At 36.4% G+C, this 13,799-nt stretch overlaps 1 pseudogene; it reads left to right on the top strand.

Annotated features, from left to right (window-relative positions):
* The first annotated feature begins 6,415 nt into the window (after positions 1 to 6,415).
* LOC145112686 (secreted RxLR effector protein 161 pseudogene) lies at positions 6,416 to 7,006 on the top strand (annotated as a pseudogene).
* The last annotated feature ends 6,793 nt before the right edge of the window (positions 7,007 to 13,799 follow it).

Genomic DNA, 13,799 nt, shown 5'->3' with positions numbered 1-13,799 from the left:
TCAAAGCAAAGATTCCATCTGCGAGGTGCTTGCTTTAACCCATAAATGGATTTCTCAAGCTTACACACTCTATTAGGGTACTCTGTATTGACAAAACCCTCTGGCTGACTCATGTAAACATCCTCAGCCAACTTTCCATTAAGGAAAGCGGTTTTGACATCCATTTGCCATATTTCATAGTCATGAAATGCAGCTATGGCTAACAGAACCCTAATAGACTTAATCTTGGCCACTGGAGAAAAGGTCTCATCATAATCAACTCCCGGAGTTTGTGAGAAACCCTTTACAACCAGTCGTGCCTTATAAGTGTGTACATTACCATCCATGTTGGTCTTCTTCTTGAAGATCCATTTGCACCCTACAGTCTTACGACCTGGTACATTCTCAACCAAGTTCCAAACTTGATTGTCATACATGGACTGTATCTCGTTGTCCATTGCCTCTTTCCACTTGGCTGACTCAGGGCCTGCCATGGCTTCCGCGTAACTGTTAGGTTCATCCAGACCTATCAGTGTCTCATCACTGATAAGTGTATCACCTTCCGCAGTAATATGGAATCCATAGTAATGCTCAGGTGCATTCCTAACCCTTGTGGAACGCCTCAGAGGTACAGACTTGTCAATTGGCTCAACAGAAGTTTCCTCCTCAAGTTGAGTGCTAGGGTTTGAAGTTCCTTCACCACTTGACTCTTGAATTTCTTCAAGGTCAACTTGCCTCCCACTGTCTCCTTGGCTTATGAACTCTCTCTCTCGAAAGAAAGCCCTCCTAGCTACAAAGACCACATTCTCACTAGGTCTGTAGAAGAGGTAACCAAAGGATTTATGTGGGTAGCCGATGAAAATACACCTCTCACTTCGAGGTTCGAGCTTATCATGAGTCTCGCGTCTCACGAAAGCCTCGCAACCCCAAATATTAATGTGGTCTAGTTTGGGTACTTTACCAGTCCACATCTCATGAGGAGTTTTGGCAACTTTCTTTGTGGGAACTAGATTAAGGATATGGGCGGCAGTCTCTAAGGCATACCCCCAAAATGAGATTGGTAGCGAAGCTCGACTCATCATGGAACGAACCATATCCAACAAGGTTCGATTACGCCTCTCAGCTACACCATTCAACTGCGGTGTCCTGGGAGGTGTCAATTGTGAGACAATCCCACATTCCCTAAGATAGTCGAGGAACTCTGAACTAAGATACTCACCACCTCGATCGGATTGAAGCATCTTAATGTTCCAGCCCAATTGATTCTCGACTTCCTGTTTAAACTCTTTAAACCTCTCAAAAGTCTCTGACTTATGCTTGATTAAGTAGACATATCCATATCTACTGTAATAATCAGTAAAAGTCAAATAATAACGATTAGCATCCGTTGTGGCATGTTTGAAGGGCCCACACACATCCGTGTGTATAAGATCCAACAAACCTTCACCCCTCTCACAAGAACCTGTGAAGGGTGACTTTGTCATTTTTCCAAGTAAGCATGATTCGCAACTATCATCTGACTTTAGGTCAAATGACTCCAATACTCCATCCTTTTGGAGTTGGCCTATGCGTTTCTTGCTTATATGTCCAAGACGACAATGCCATAATGATGCTTTATCCAAGTTATTAGAATCAATACACAATACATTATTTCCTAAGTTATCAACCATATATACAGTTTCATACACACCATCACAAGGTAATGCTTTAAAATAAAGAACATTATTAAAGAAAGCATTAATCGAACCAACTTCATTATCAAATGAAAAGGTGAAACCTTGTTTATACAATGCATGAAAGGAAATAATATTTCTTGCCATTTCTGGCGAATAACAACATTTATTCAAATCTAAACTAAACCCACTACTTAGCGATAAAGTATAAACTCCAATCTTGGTGACAGGTAAAGCTTTCCTATTCCCCATGATTAAGTTTATTCTTCCATGCTCCACATTCTCACTTCTTCTTAGTCCCTGCAAATCAGAACATATATGAATACCACAACCGGTATCAAGGACCCAAGAGTTAGAATGGGGTGAGTTATTAGATAAGATAGTGTAAATACATGCATGGTTGGGTTTAACTTTCCCATCCTTCACATCTTGCTGGTACTTTGGGCAGTTCCGCTTCCAATGTGACTTTTCATGGCAATAGAAGCATTTAGCCTCTTTAGGGTCAGAAGAAGGAGTGACAAAACCTTTCTTGGTTCCACTTGAAGAAGAGCCATCAAGGGTCCTAGCCTTGGTACCCTTCGAAGAGCTCTTCCTCTTCTTCCCTCTACCTTTCCCGATTGCCAAAACCGGGGCGGAGTTTGGAGTAGGAGTGTTAACAACCGACTTACCCTTAAGACCTGTTTCTGCGGTCTTGAGGAGTCCCTGAAGTTTGCTGAGTGTGACCTCTTCCTTATTCATGTGATATGTCATGTGGAATTGATCATAGCACGATGGTAAGGAGTGCAAAATGATATCTATTGCAAGCTCCTCAGGGAAGTTCACATTAAGCTTCAGCAACCGATCCACATACCTTTGCATTTTCTGCACGTGGCTCGTGACGGATTCCCCGTCCTTCATCATGGTTGTTATGATAGAGCATATGATTTCATACCTCTCTTGTCGTGCACTTTGATGGTATCTTTCCATCAGATCTTGGTGCATTTCAAAAGGGTAGAAGTCCTCATAGGACTTTTGGAGTTCCGCTGTCATGGTGGCCAACATGATGCATGCCACTTTTGTAGCATCCCTTTCATGTGCCCGGAAGTCAGCGATCTCCTGGGGAGTTGCAGTGGTCTCATCAATCTCCTTAAGCTCCTTGTCAAGGACATGTTCTTTGTCCTCGTAGCGGGTAATCATCCTGATGTTTCTGATCCATTCATTGAAGTTGGATCCATCAAAAGTGACTTTCCCACACAAGTTCATAAGGGTAAAGGAGCCATTAGGATTAGAGCCAGAAGCAGCATTGTTTGAAGACATCTGAAAGAAGAGAACAAGATTAGTTTAGATATTAAGAGAGTCCTTAATAAAACACCCAAATGTAATATTAAGGCTAGGATCCAATCACAATATATTATAACTTAGAAGAGGTATGCCGTAATCCAAGCTATAACATATTTGAAAGGTAGGTGAATGACGATTCACCAATTTCCACCATGAAAAACGAAATATAAATATTAGGTTTTTAATTGGTTCTTAGAAATTCCTAGATTCTTTTGAGATTCAATGAACTTTTCAAAGGCATGTTTCAATCTCGAGTGTGCCCTCCAAGTTTTGTGACTGGGATACCGAGGATCACAAAACGAGGTGTGAAGTAACCATGCAAATCACTTGGTACCCTCAAGGTTTATCACTCAATCGATGTGCCGGTAAACCACACACGCTCCACCGATGCTATGGTAAACCTTAAGTCACCCTTTACCTACCTTGTTAAGTCCAAGTTAGTGTGCCGGTTAACCACACACGCTCCACCAACGACTTAAACAAAGTGTAAAGTGTAATTTCATGGATTAGCACCTTATTCACATTTTCCTAAAGTAACTAAGATTGGGAATTTAATAAAAGCATTTAGTTACTTTATAATATTCATCATACTTTTAATGAGAATTTATAAGTCCTTGTCTTACCCGTTCGGCTAACGACCCTCCACCGATCAAGGAAGCGGTGGGTGAGAGTGGACACCCATTAAGTTGCCATTTTATAGGCAACAACCTTATACCCCCTTATAGACCGGCTTCGTGAATGAGGCGTACTAGCGGTAAGACGACTTGACGTTATACATATATATATTAGTAACTTATAATATTATAAAGTATAAGGGTTGAATTTTAACTTTTAAAATTCTAAGGGTTGGAACTAAAGTTTTAATCAAGACTTTACATGTTCCAAAACTTGAGGGCAAGTTTTGTAAACTTCCAAAACTTTTCATTTCTTATAACTTATGAATTAATTGAGTAATAAAAATGAAGACTCTTCATTTTTATAACTCTTGTGTTCTTTTAATGGCTTTAATAAAAGTGAGACTTTTGGTTTTCCATAACTTGAGGACAAGTTATGGACTCCATTAAAACACATTATGATCATGAATTAAACTACCATGAAGGTTACAAACAATTCCTCTGATCATCTAATCTTCATAAGTTCAAGAACATGAATATGAACACTTTCAAGAATCAAAAATTACACGTAAAAAAAACTTGTAATTTTAATAATTGCCATTGTAAATGGATTAGCATAAACATTACACCATCTAAAACAAGCTTTAAAACATCAAAACAGTTTAGGGTAATGTTTCTAGTCCATTTCCAGCAACAAATGTGCAAACATTCATACGAGCAGAAAACAGAAAAACGATTTTTTTCAAGCTGTTTGCACACAAAAAAAAAACAACAAACGAACCTAGGCTCTGATACCACTGATGGGTTTTGAGCATTCTAACACTTCCTAAGTGTACATGCAACCCTAATAACCTTGGATCTATGTTTGTCTAATTATCATGCAAAGTTGAATTCCAAGGTTATATTCCTATCTAGCATACATGGGGAACAAATTTTAACTTGCATGAAAGATAGAATAACTTACCTTGTTGTTGCTTATGATCCTTGAAACCTTGTGAGCCTAGCACCCCAAGTGTGATGCCTCAAATGCTTCACACAACACCAAATGCTTTTGGAATGACTTTAGAGAGAATACACACTTCTAAAATCGGCCTAGCCCTCTTGTTTCTTATGTGTCGCCGATTTTGGTGGAGAACATGTTGCTTATATAGTGTGTCACATCTAGGGTTACACCATGTAAACCCTAATGTGGCATGACTCTTCATTTCCATGACCCATGGGTTTGTAACTCCCATGGAGCCTCTATGGAGCATTCAATGGGTTTAACCCAACTTGATTATCCATGGAGCCTTTTAGCCCACTATACAAGTTATGGATGATTTACATGATCAACCCATATATTTAATTAGTCATCTTTTGATCACTTAATTAATCCTAGATTAATTCTTGATCAATACTAATTAAATAATACTATTAATATATTAGAATATTAATAAACCACAAGTGTTATTTCTCTCATTTAGTCTATCCAAATGCATGATGCCATGCAACCCAAATGGACCATGTCGGGTCGGGTCAAATACATACCAGAAATAGTTATGGACTTAGACACCTTATCCAACAGACCAGATACCTTATGATATATTGTATGGAAAGGCTTCATCCCTATCTTATATGAAAGTTTGGGGTTGTGAAGCCTATGTCAGACAAGAAACTTCCAGCAAACTCGAGCCTAGGTCTACCAAATGCATCTTTGTAGGATATCCCAAAGATTGTGTAGGATATTACTTCTACATCCTTAGTGAGAATAAGATATTTATCTCACGAAAAGCTGAATTCTTGGAAAGCAAGTTTCTAATGGATGAAGAAAGTGGGAGGCGCGTGGAACTTGAAGAAGATCAAGAACCACAGCCTGATGCAACCCAAATTGGCACTACTACTAAACAAAAAGTTGTTGAAGATGAAGAGATCATTACTCTTCAACCTGTTGAAACACAAGGCGTTCGCAGATCCGGTAGAATTCGTCAAGAACCTAAGAGATATGGATTTCTCATTGATGAATGCTGACGAGCCTGTCACCTACCGAAATGCAATGGTAGATCCTGAATCTGACAAATGGCTTGAAGCCATGAACGCAGAGATGTAATCTATGAGAGAAAATCAAGTTTGGGATTTGGTTGAACTTCCTCCCCAATGTAAGACTCTAGGGAGTAAGTGGGTCTTCAAGAAGAAAACTGACATGGATGGAAATTTACACACATTACAAACAAGACTTGTTGCTAAAGGATTCACTCAAACCCAAGGGGTTGATTATGATGAAACCTTTTCACCAGTTGCTATGATTAAATCTATTAGGATACTACTTTCCATAGCCGCATATCATGACTATGAGATATGGCAAATGGATGTCAAAACCGCTTTTCTAAATGGACACTTGTAAGAAGATGTCTATATGGTTCAGCCCGAAGGTTTTGTTGACCAAAGGCATCCTAATAAAGTATGTAAGCTCAAGAGATGAATTTATCGGTTAAAACAAGCATCTCGATATTGGAATCGTCGTTTTGATGATGAAATCACAAAGTATGGTTTTATTAGAAACGAAGATGAATCTTGTGTTTACATGAAAACTAGTGGGAGATCGATGACCTTCTTGGCTCTGTATATGGATGACATACTTATCTTTGGAAATCACATTCCAACTTTACGAGGTTTAAAGGCTTGGTTAGGAAAGTACATCTCAATGAAGGATCTAGGTGAGGCTCAATATATTATTGGAATCAAAATCTATAAAGATATATAAAAACGATTAATAGGTCTAAGCTAAAGTACATACATTAACAAAGTCTTGAAACAATTCAAGATTGAAACTCTAAGAGAGGAGCTGTACCCATGGCGCATGACATAATACTATGTTCATCCCAATGTCCTAGCACAAACGCTATGCTAGACAAGATGAAAGATATTCCATATGCTTCGGCAGTTGGATCTATCATGTATCTCATGAATTGTAATAGACATGATCTTGCTTATGCTATGACTATGACAAGAAAGTTCCAACAAAATCCAGGGGGGATTCATTGGATAGCTGCGAAGAACATCCTTAAGTACTTGCGTAGAACTAAAGATATGTTCCTCATCTATGGGGGCGTTGATGAAAGCTTAAGTGTAAAGTGTTACACTGATGCTTTATTCACAACAGATCGAGATGATTGTAAGTCACAATCAGGATATGTGTTCATTGTCAATGGGGGTCTAGTATCTTGGAAGAGCTCCAAGCAATGTGTTGTAGCACAGTCCACTACAGAGTCAGAATACATCGCTGCTTTAGAAGCTGCACAAGAGGTTGCTTGGATGAAGAAATTTATTGGAGATCTAGGCGTGGTTCCTTCCATTCAGGACCCCCTAGAAGTCTTCTGTGGAAATGAGGGTGCAATTTCTTTGGCAAAGAACCCAAATCACACAAGAAGACTGGGAATATAAGTCGGGGATTCAACTTCATTCGGTATAAAGTTGAAGATGGTGAAATCATTATTCGCAAAGTTCACACTGATCAAAATTTGGCGGACCCTTTCACGAAGCCTCTTCCTCAACCAAAGTTTTAAGGACTTGCTCGAGGGATCAGAATTCTCTATTCTAGTGATTGGACTTGATGTATGTATTAGTATTAAATATTGGAACATTTTGTAGCATCATCTATTGTAATGACTATGATATATGCGACATATGATCTTTTCATTAAATATTTGTTGAGTTCTTTATTAACATGTTTAATCCTTAAGTAAGTTTATTCAGTCTAAAGTCCGTAGTCGGTTATTACTGTGGGAGAAATAATGAAGTAAGGCTAATATGAATTGGAATGGTTGACAAAGTGTTGTAACTAGTTTCATAGGTACTTGATAGAGAACAAGTATTGGATTGACACGTTCAAGATCACTTTATGGATCGCTGTCATGAATATTACTTGATAAAAGGTAATATTTGTATATCCTTAACACCTGAGATATATATATGGGTGTTAAGTATGGGAAATTTTGTGATTTGATATAGTCGAATGATGTTCTTTAACCAGGAAATTATAAAATCTATTTTCAGGTATTATGTGGAACATGCAAGAGGCGTATGTAGTGAAGATGGGATTTGTTCCTCTTATTCCTTGAGAGTTAGACATCTAAGGCCCGATGTAAAGTTGAACACTTATATGAGATTGACTAGGATCTATATATCATGTTCAACATGATGTCTATAGCAAAGGGATAACTGATAAACTTACCTTATACACCAATTGTAGCCTTGGGCTTCTAGGGAATTAGGTGTTGATAGAATGGCACAAAGTCGTATGTTAATGGGGGCAGTGAAATGTTGCTAGACGTTCACCACTGTCTATATCAATCTAATATGAATCTTGCGCAAGTGGGAGATTGAAAGATCTAATATGCTCAAGAGTCATATTAGAATGATATTGCTAATTAACATATGATACTAAGGGTCACACTAACAACAACTTGATACAATTGATTATTTATTAGAAATTGATTTTAATAAATATTCATAAACTCTTATAATGTATTGAAAAAATAGTTATTTCATGGAAATAACTATTTTACAATACAAGTAACACATTATTTCATAAGGTATGAATTAATAAGTCATGCACAACGTTTTGGACCAGTTGAACACTTTTGTCTTTTATCTAAAGACAAAGTTTATATTTTATAAAACTTGGGTTTATAAAATTTAAACTCTTTCTCTATTCTTTTAGCCAAAATCGTGGCTTCTTACTAGGGTAAGAAGTTATGGTCTTTTGATTAAAATAAAGAAAAGTGTGCATGGGTTGGAAAGCATGGGAGACAAGTAGGCTTAGGTGCGTGGAGAGCTTAATGGGTTAAGGACTTGTGGGTTAAAATTTTACTTTATGAAGGATTGCAAAGGCTTTCATTTGGCTAAGCAAAAACCGTAACATGCTCCATCTCTCTCTCTCTCTTTCTAGAATTGTTCTTGCAAAATACATAAAGAGTTATTACTTGTTTCATGCTCTCTTGAAGATAAAACTTTGGTTTTATTCTTCAATCTTAAGAGTTAACCAATGGAACTATCATTCTCATCAAGTTGATAAATTGTTGGTGTCTCAAAGTTCATCCATATTCTTTAACATCCAAGCCTTCCCTAGAGGATCCAAAGTTCATCACAGGTTTTTGTTGCTTCTTCCCTCTATGGTTGTGTTTTTATCTTTCCATAACTTACAAGAAGATCCTTGGTGGGTTGTGATTTGTCATTAAGTTCGAAATTTTAAAGACATCTGTTGCTAATATTTTGAGTTTTGGAAACTATTTTTGAACTAAAACCCAACAATACTATCCATGTTTTCAGTATATATGATTTGTCTTTATTGGCTTCGACTACCTTATACGATCCCTTCCATTATGGATATGATTTTCTTTCATCCATTTTTTCTTAATATCAGTTCCCCTACTTTGAAAGAGAAGTTTTGGACACTCTGGGTGTAGTAGTTTTTTGTTGGTATAATGTGCTTGTCGGATGGAGTATATCTATTTTCTTTCACCGAGTAGATCTATGTTGGTTTGAATGTCTTCTTCATTTTCCTCAGTGTTTGGATTATCAGCCTGCTATGTGGACATGAATACTTTTGGTGGAATCACTGTTTTAGATCCGTATACTAGGCTGAACGGTGTATCCAGTGTTGTTGTTATGATTGTTGGCATGTAGGCATATAATACATTGGATAGTTCTTTCACCCATCATCCCTGCGTGTACTCGAGTCTTTTCTTTAGACCATCAAAATTTTTTCTATTTATTACTTCTATCAAGCCATTTGCCTCTCGATGGGCTATGGAAGTGAACTTTTATGTGATCCTTAAGCCCTCACACCAATCGTCGAAGGGATTCTCATCAAAAGAAAAAAAAATCCATTGTATGATATTATTGTGTCCGCCATACCAAAATGACAAACCAACTTCTTCCACATGAACTTGACTATGTTTTTCCATTGTTTGTTTCCAATTCTTCCGCTTCTACTCATTTGGTAAAATAGTTGATGACCATTACCAGTAATTTTACACTTCGGGTGCTTATGGGAAATTACCAACTATATCGACCCCCCATTGCTTGAAGGGAGATGACTCAATATGCTTACCAAGGTGGTTGCGGATAATTTTGGAATTGTTTCATGTTCTTGGTTACCACTAGTTTCTCAACCTTGCTATTTTTATACGATCATAATTCGTCCTACATGGCTCCCCTTATCCCTTCACATGTTTCTATTGTTATGTATTCCAATTTCTTCTTGTTTAAGCATATGAGTCAAGGTGATAGGTATCCCTTTCTGTATATTTTCCATTACAGATGGTATACTTTAATGCTTTGATCTACATCTTTCTTGCTTTCTTCTTGTCTTTTGGCAATATGCCTTCCTTAAGGTACTCGATTATAAGGATCATCCAACTTTTTTCTCCTTCATCTATATCATGTACTTCATTTTAGTCGATGCTTTTTGTAACCATGACTTCCCCCGAAATCTTTTTGTTAGATGTATGAACGCTGATAATGTTAACTAGCTCAAATTATATGCTCACTTGTTTTTAGATCTGGGTATATGTTCAATCTAGAACTTGTTGAGTGATCGAGCAAGTTGTCTTACCTTCTGCATATATTTGGAAAGAATTTGTTCTTGTATCTCGAAAGTTCCTTTGACTTGGTTTAACACTATCATTGAATCTTTGAATGTGACTAATTGTGTTGCTCCTAAATTTAATGCAAGCCTTAACAATGCTATTAAAGCTTCATATTTTGAATTATTATTTAAAGTTTGGAAATTGAAATGAAAAGTATACCTTACTTCTTCATCAGTTGGACCAATGAGAAGTAATCCAATTTTGGATATGTCTATGCCGGACGAACCATCTGTATGGAGCATCAATTCATCTGATTGAGTTGTTGTTTGTACTGCTCCCCCCCCATGTGCTACTTATGTAATGAAATCGGCTAACACTTGAACTTAATACTTGTTCTCATCCTATATTATATATATCATGCTCTCCTATCTCTATCGCCTACTTTTCTATTTGGCCATATTTATTTGGTTTCAAAAGGACTTGCTTGATGGGCTCATTCGTTAGCACATATACTATGCATGCTTGAAAATACCTTTTCAGTCTTCGAACAACGTGAACAAGTGAGGGAGCTAACTTCTCTATTGCTGATTACCAAAATTATACTCCTTGAAGAAATAAAATAACAAAGTATATTGAGGCTTGCTTTCCTTTTCTATCTGATACAATCACCACACTAATTGCTTCTTTTGTTGTTGATAGATACATGGATAAGTTTTCTCCCGACATGGATAAGTTTTCTCCTGCTATCAGAATGGCTAGTGTCGATATTGTTGATTTTAGGTTATGGAAAGTTTGTTATTTTATTTTGGTTTCCATTCGATGTTCTTCTTTAATGTTGATGTGACATCCCCCATTTTCTCAGAACCACTTAAAACTTTTTCTTTACTCTTTAAAATATCATTTGTCTTTGTTGCAGACCCAGATTAATTATTATCCGACATAGGTTATAGTGTAAAAAGAAAGGTCATGAAAACTATTAAATGTTTATTTCTTATTTCACTCGGCATCCTAATTATTTTCTAGCAGCCTTAGTTCCACCACCTGTGATGCATATAAATTGAGTGGGCCAGGTTTGGAAAAAACTGGTGCGATACGTTGAGTTTCCAAGCGCATAATATTTTTATGATAATAAATCATATAAATAATCTTTCAAATAAAATTTCCAAACAATATAGATATATAAACCCAACGTAACTATTAGACACTCTACCCAGACATACCCATTCTAACCGATCCTCACAAATCATAGTTCAACGATTATCCGGAAGAATCACCTAACCTGATAAATCGTTCGAGCAACTGTTTGACTACATAACCAGGAGAGTCCTTAGCCAGTGTAAGTCATTTAAAAGCAACCAATGTTCAAAGTATTTGATAAATATTGTATCTCATTTTATCTATGCATGTGGGTTAAGCCCACACTAGTAACAAAATTTATAGGACCGTCTAGAATAATCTAGTGTTGTCATTTTACTCTAGGAGATGACTCAGACATACCTACCGGTTGTTTGATATCGACCTTGACTATCCATAGTGAATACGACTACTACATTCTTCTTTAAATCTCACACATTACCCAACTATGAGACTATTTAGATGTTCAACTTACTTTTAACTAAAACCTCCTTTATGAGTCTTAACTTATAATTATACAAGATTATAATAAAAGAAATTTACTTCAAATAAAGTTTCCTAATCGTACGTTACTAATATAATAATATTAGTAAAACAAACCAAATAATAAACAATTATCATATATTTAATATTCGAGCAATAAATACTTTAATTATAATTATGCACTCACTTTGTTAAAGGTGAAAACTCTATCTAATCGGGCACTTTGATGCTCTAGAGCTTCACTACTAATACTTGGAAACTCCTTAAGTTTGGCATCGAGGTTGCGGGAAAGTTTGAAAGAAAAAAACAAAGAAAAACATGTCCTAAAATGAAGAAAATTCGAGACTATTTATAGGCAGGTGCTACGTTGTGGCAAAGTGCATGCCACATCATGGTGTTTTGGATCAACTTGATCTGCCACGTGTCACATGCTCCTCGTGCCACATTTCGAGTCGATGTAAGAGCTGTCTTCGTGACTCGCAACCCTCGTGGCTATCAGCTTGCCACGTTGTGGTGAGCTGGTTCCAAGTCGGCTAATAGCATTCGCGGCTTGCCATGTGACGCATTCTCTGGCTGCCACATCATTATCTTACCGGGTATTTTCCCAAATATTTGAAAAATCATATTTTTCGCATATGAGCTTCGTTTATGACGTTCTTTATATCCACGCGTAAGCATTTCCGAGTACTACAACTTTTATTTAGGTCCCAATAGCTAATTCTCACTGTATTTTAAATTCATATTTTTATAGAGACTACATTATTAAAATCTGTGTGAAAATCGTAACTCCTTCATACAAACTCAGTTCTCAACTGTTTTTATATCGACGAATTCGTATTTACGAGATCTTCAGCTCTCATTAATATTGTTTTGGCTAACGATCAACCGATTTATGTGTCGCACACTATTGTACTGTGTCGCATCGAAACTTTGAAAAATCATATCTTCGTCATACAAATTCATATTTGGGCGTTCTTTATATGTACGAGTTCATAATAATGATTATTACGACTTTCATTTAGATTAGTTATCCTACTTAATATTTTGTTTTTAATTTTTATTTTAGCCCTATTTAATAAGTTTTTTACACGAATATAAATCATATAACACACACACACACACACACACACACACATATATATATATATATATATATATATATATATATATATATATATATATATATATACAAACACACACACACACTTGAATACTTCTCTTTAATTTATTCCCAAAAAAATATCAATTGTGGACCAACGTAAATACAGACTTATAACTATGCCTAGCGAGGAACGCAGACGTTATAGTTGAACCCTTTAAACTTTTGTAGAAGCGTAGTGACCTTTTTGCCGACTTTGCTAAAAATCGCTCGTGGTCAGCTAGCTTCATGTTTAGTATATGTACCTCATTTAATGTTCTTGACGATCTTAACTTTCCAATTCCACTTCCCTCAAACATGCCTTGGTTTTTAATTTTTTATTTTAATTTATTTATTTATTTTTTGCTATAATGTAACCAAAGAGTTTGCCTTCTTCGGTCTCCGAAACACACTTGCTTGGATTCAACTTCATTTTTTCCTGTCGATATTCTTAAATGTGTCTTGAATATCTTGCAAGATGTTGTTGTTGACCCTTGGTCTTAATTACCATGTCATCAACATATATTACTATGTTTCGTCTGATTTGCTACTTGAATACCTTACCAAGTTTTAGTATGTGGCGACATTTTTATTCCTAATGAAAATTTTTGGTAGAGAATTGACCTCGATCCGTATAGATGGTTATTTTCTCTTTGTCTCCTTCTACCATGTGGATATGATGATAACCCTTGTAGGCATCGAGGTAACTCTACCATTTTAAGCCTTTTAGCGATTCAACTTTTTTATCTATTATCGGAAATGAGTAACAATCTTTTAGGCATGCTTTGTTTAAATTTGAAAAATTGATGCACATGCTCCAAGATCCATTGATTTTGTTCACCATCGTAGGGTTGGGTATCCATTGATTTTAATGTTATGTTATTTTCTT

The sequence above is a fragment of the Lactuca virosa genome, chromosome 5 (assembly GCF_052849685.1).
Source record: "Lactuca virosa cultivar CGN04683 chromosome 5, Lactuca_virosa_CGN04683_v6, whole genome shotgun sequence".
Lineage (NCBI taxonomy): Eukaryota > Viridiplantae > Streptophyta > Magnoliopsida > Asterales > Asteraceae > Lactuca > Lactuca virosa.
The sequence above is the reverse complement of the archived record's forward strand: the minus strand, read 5'-3'. Positions and strand labels throughout refer to the sequence as shown.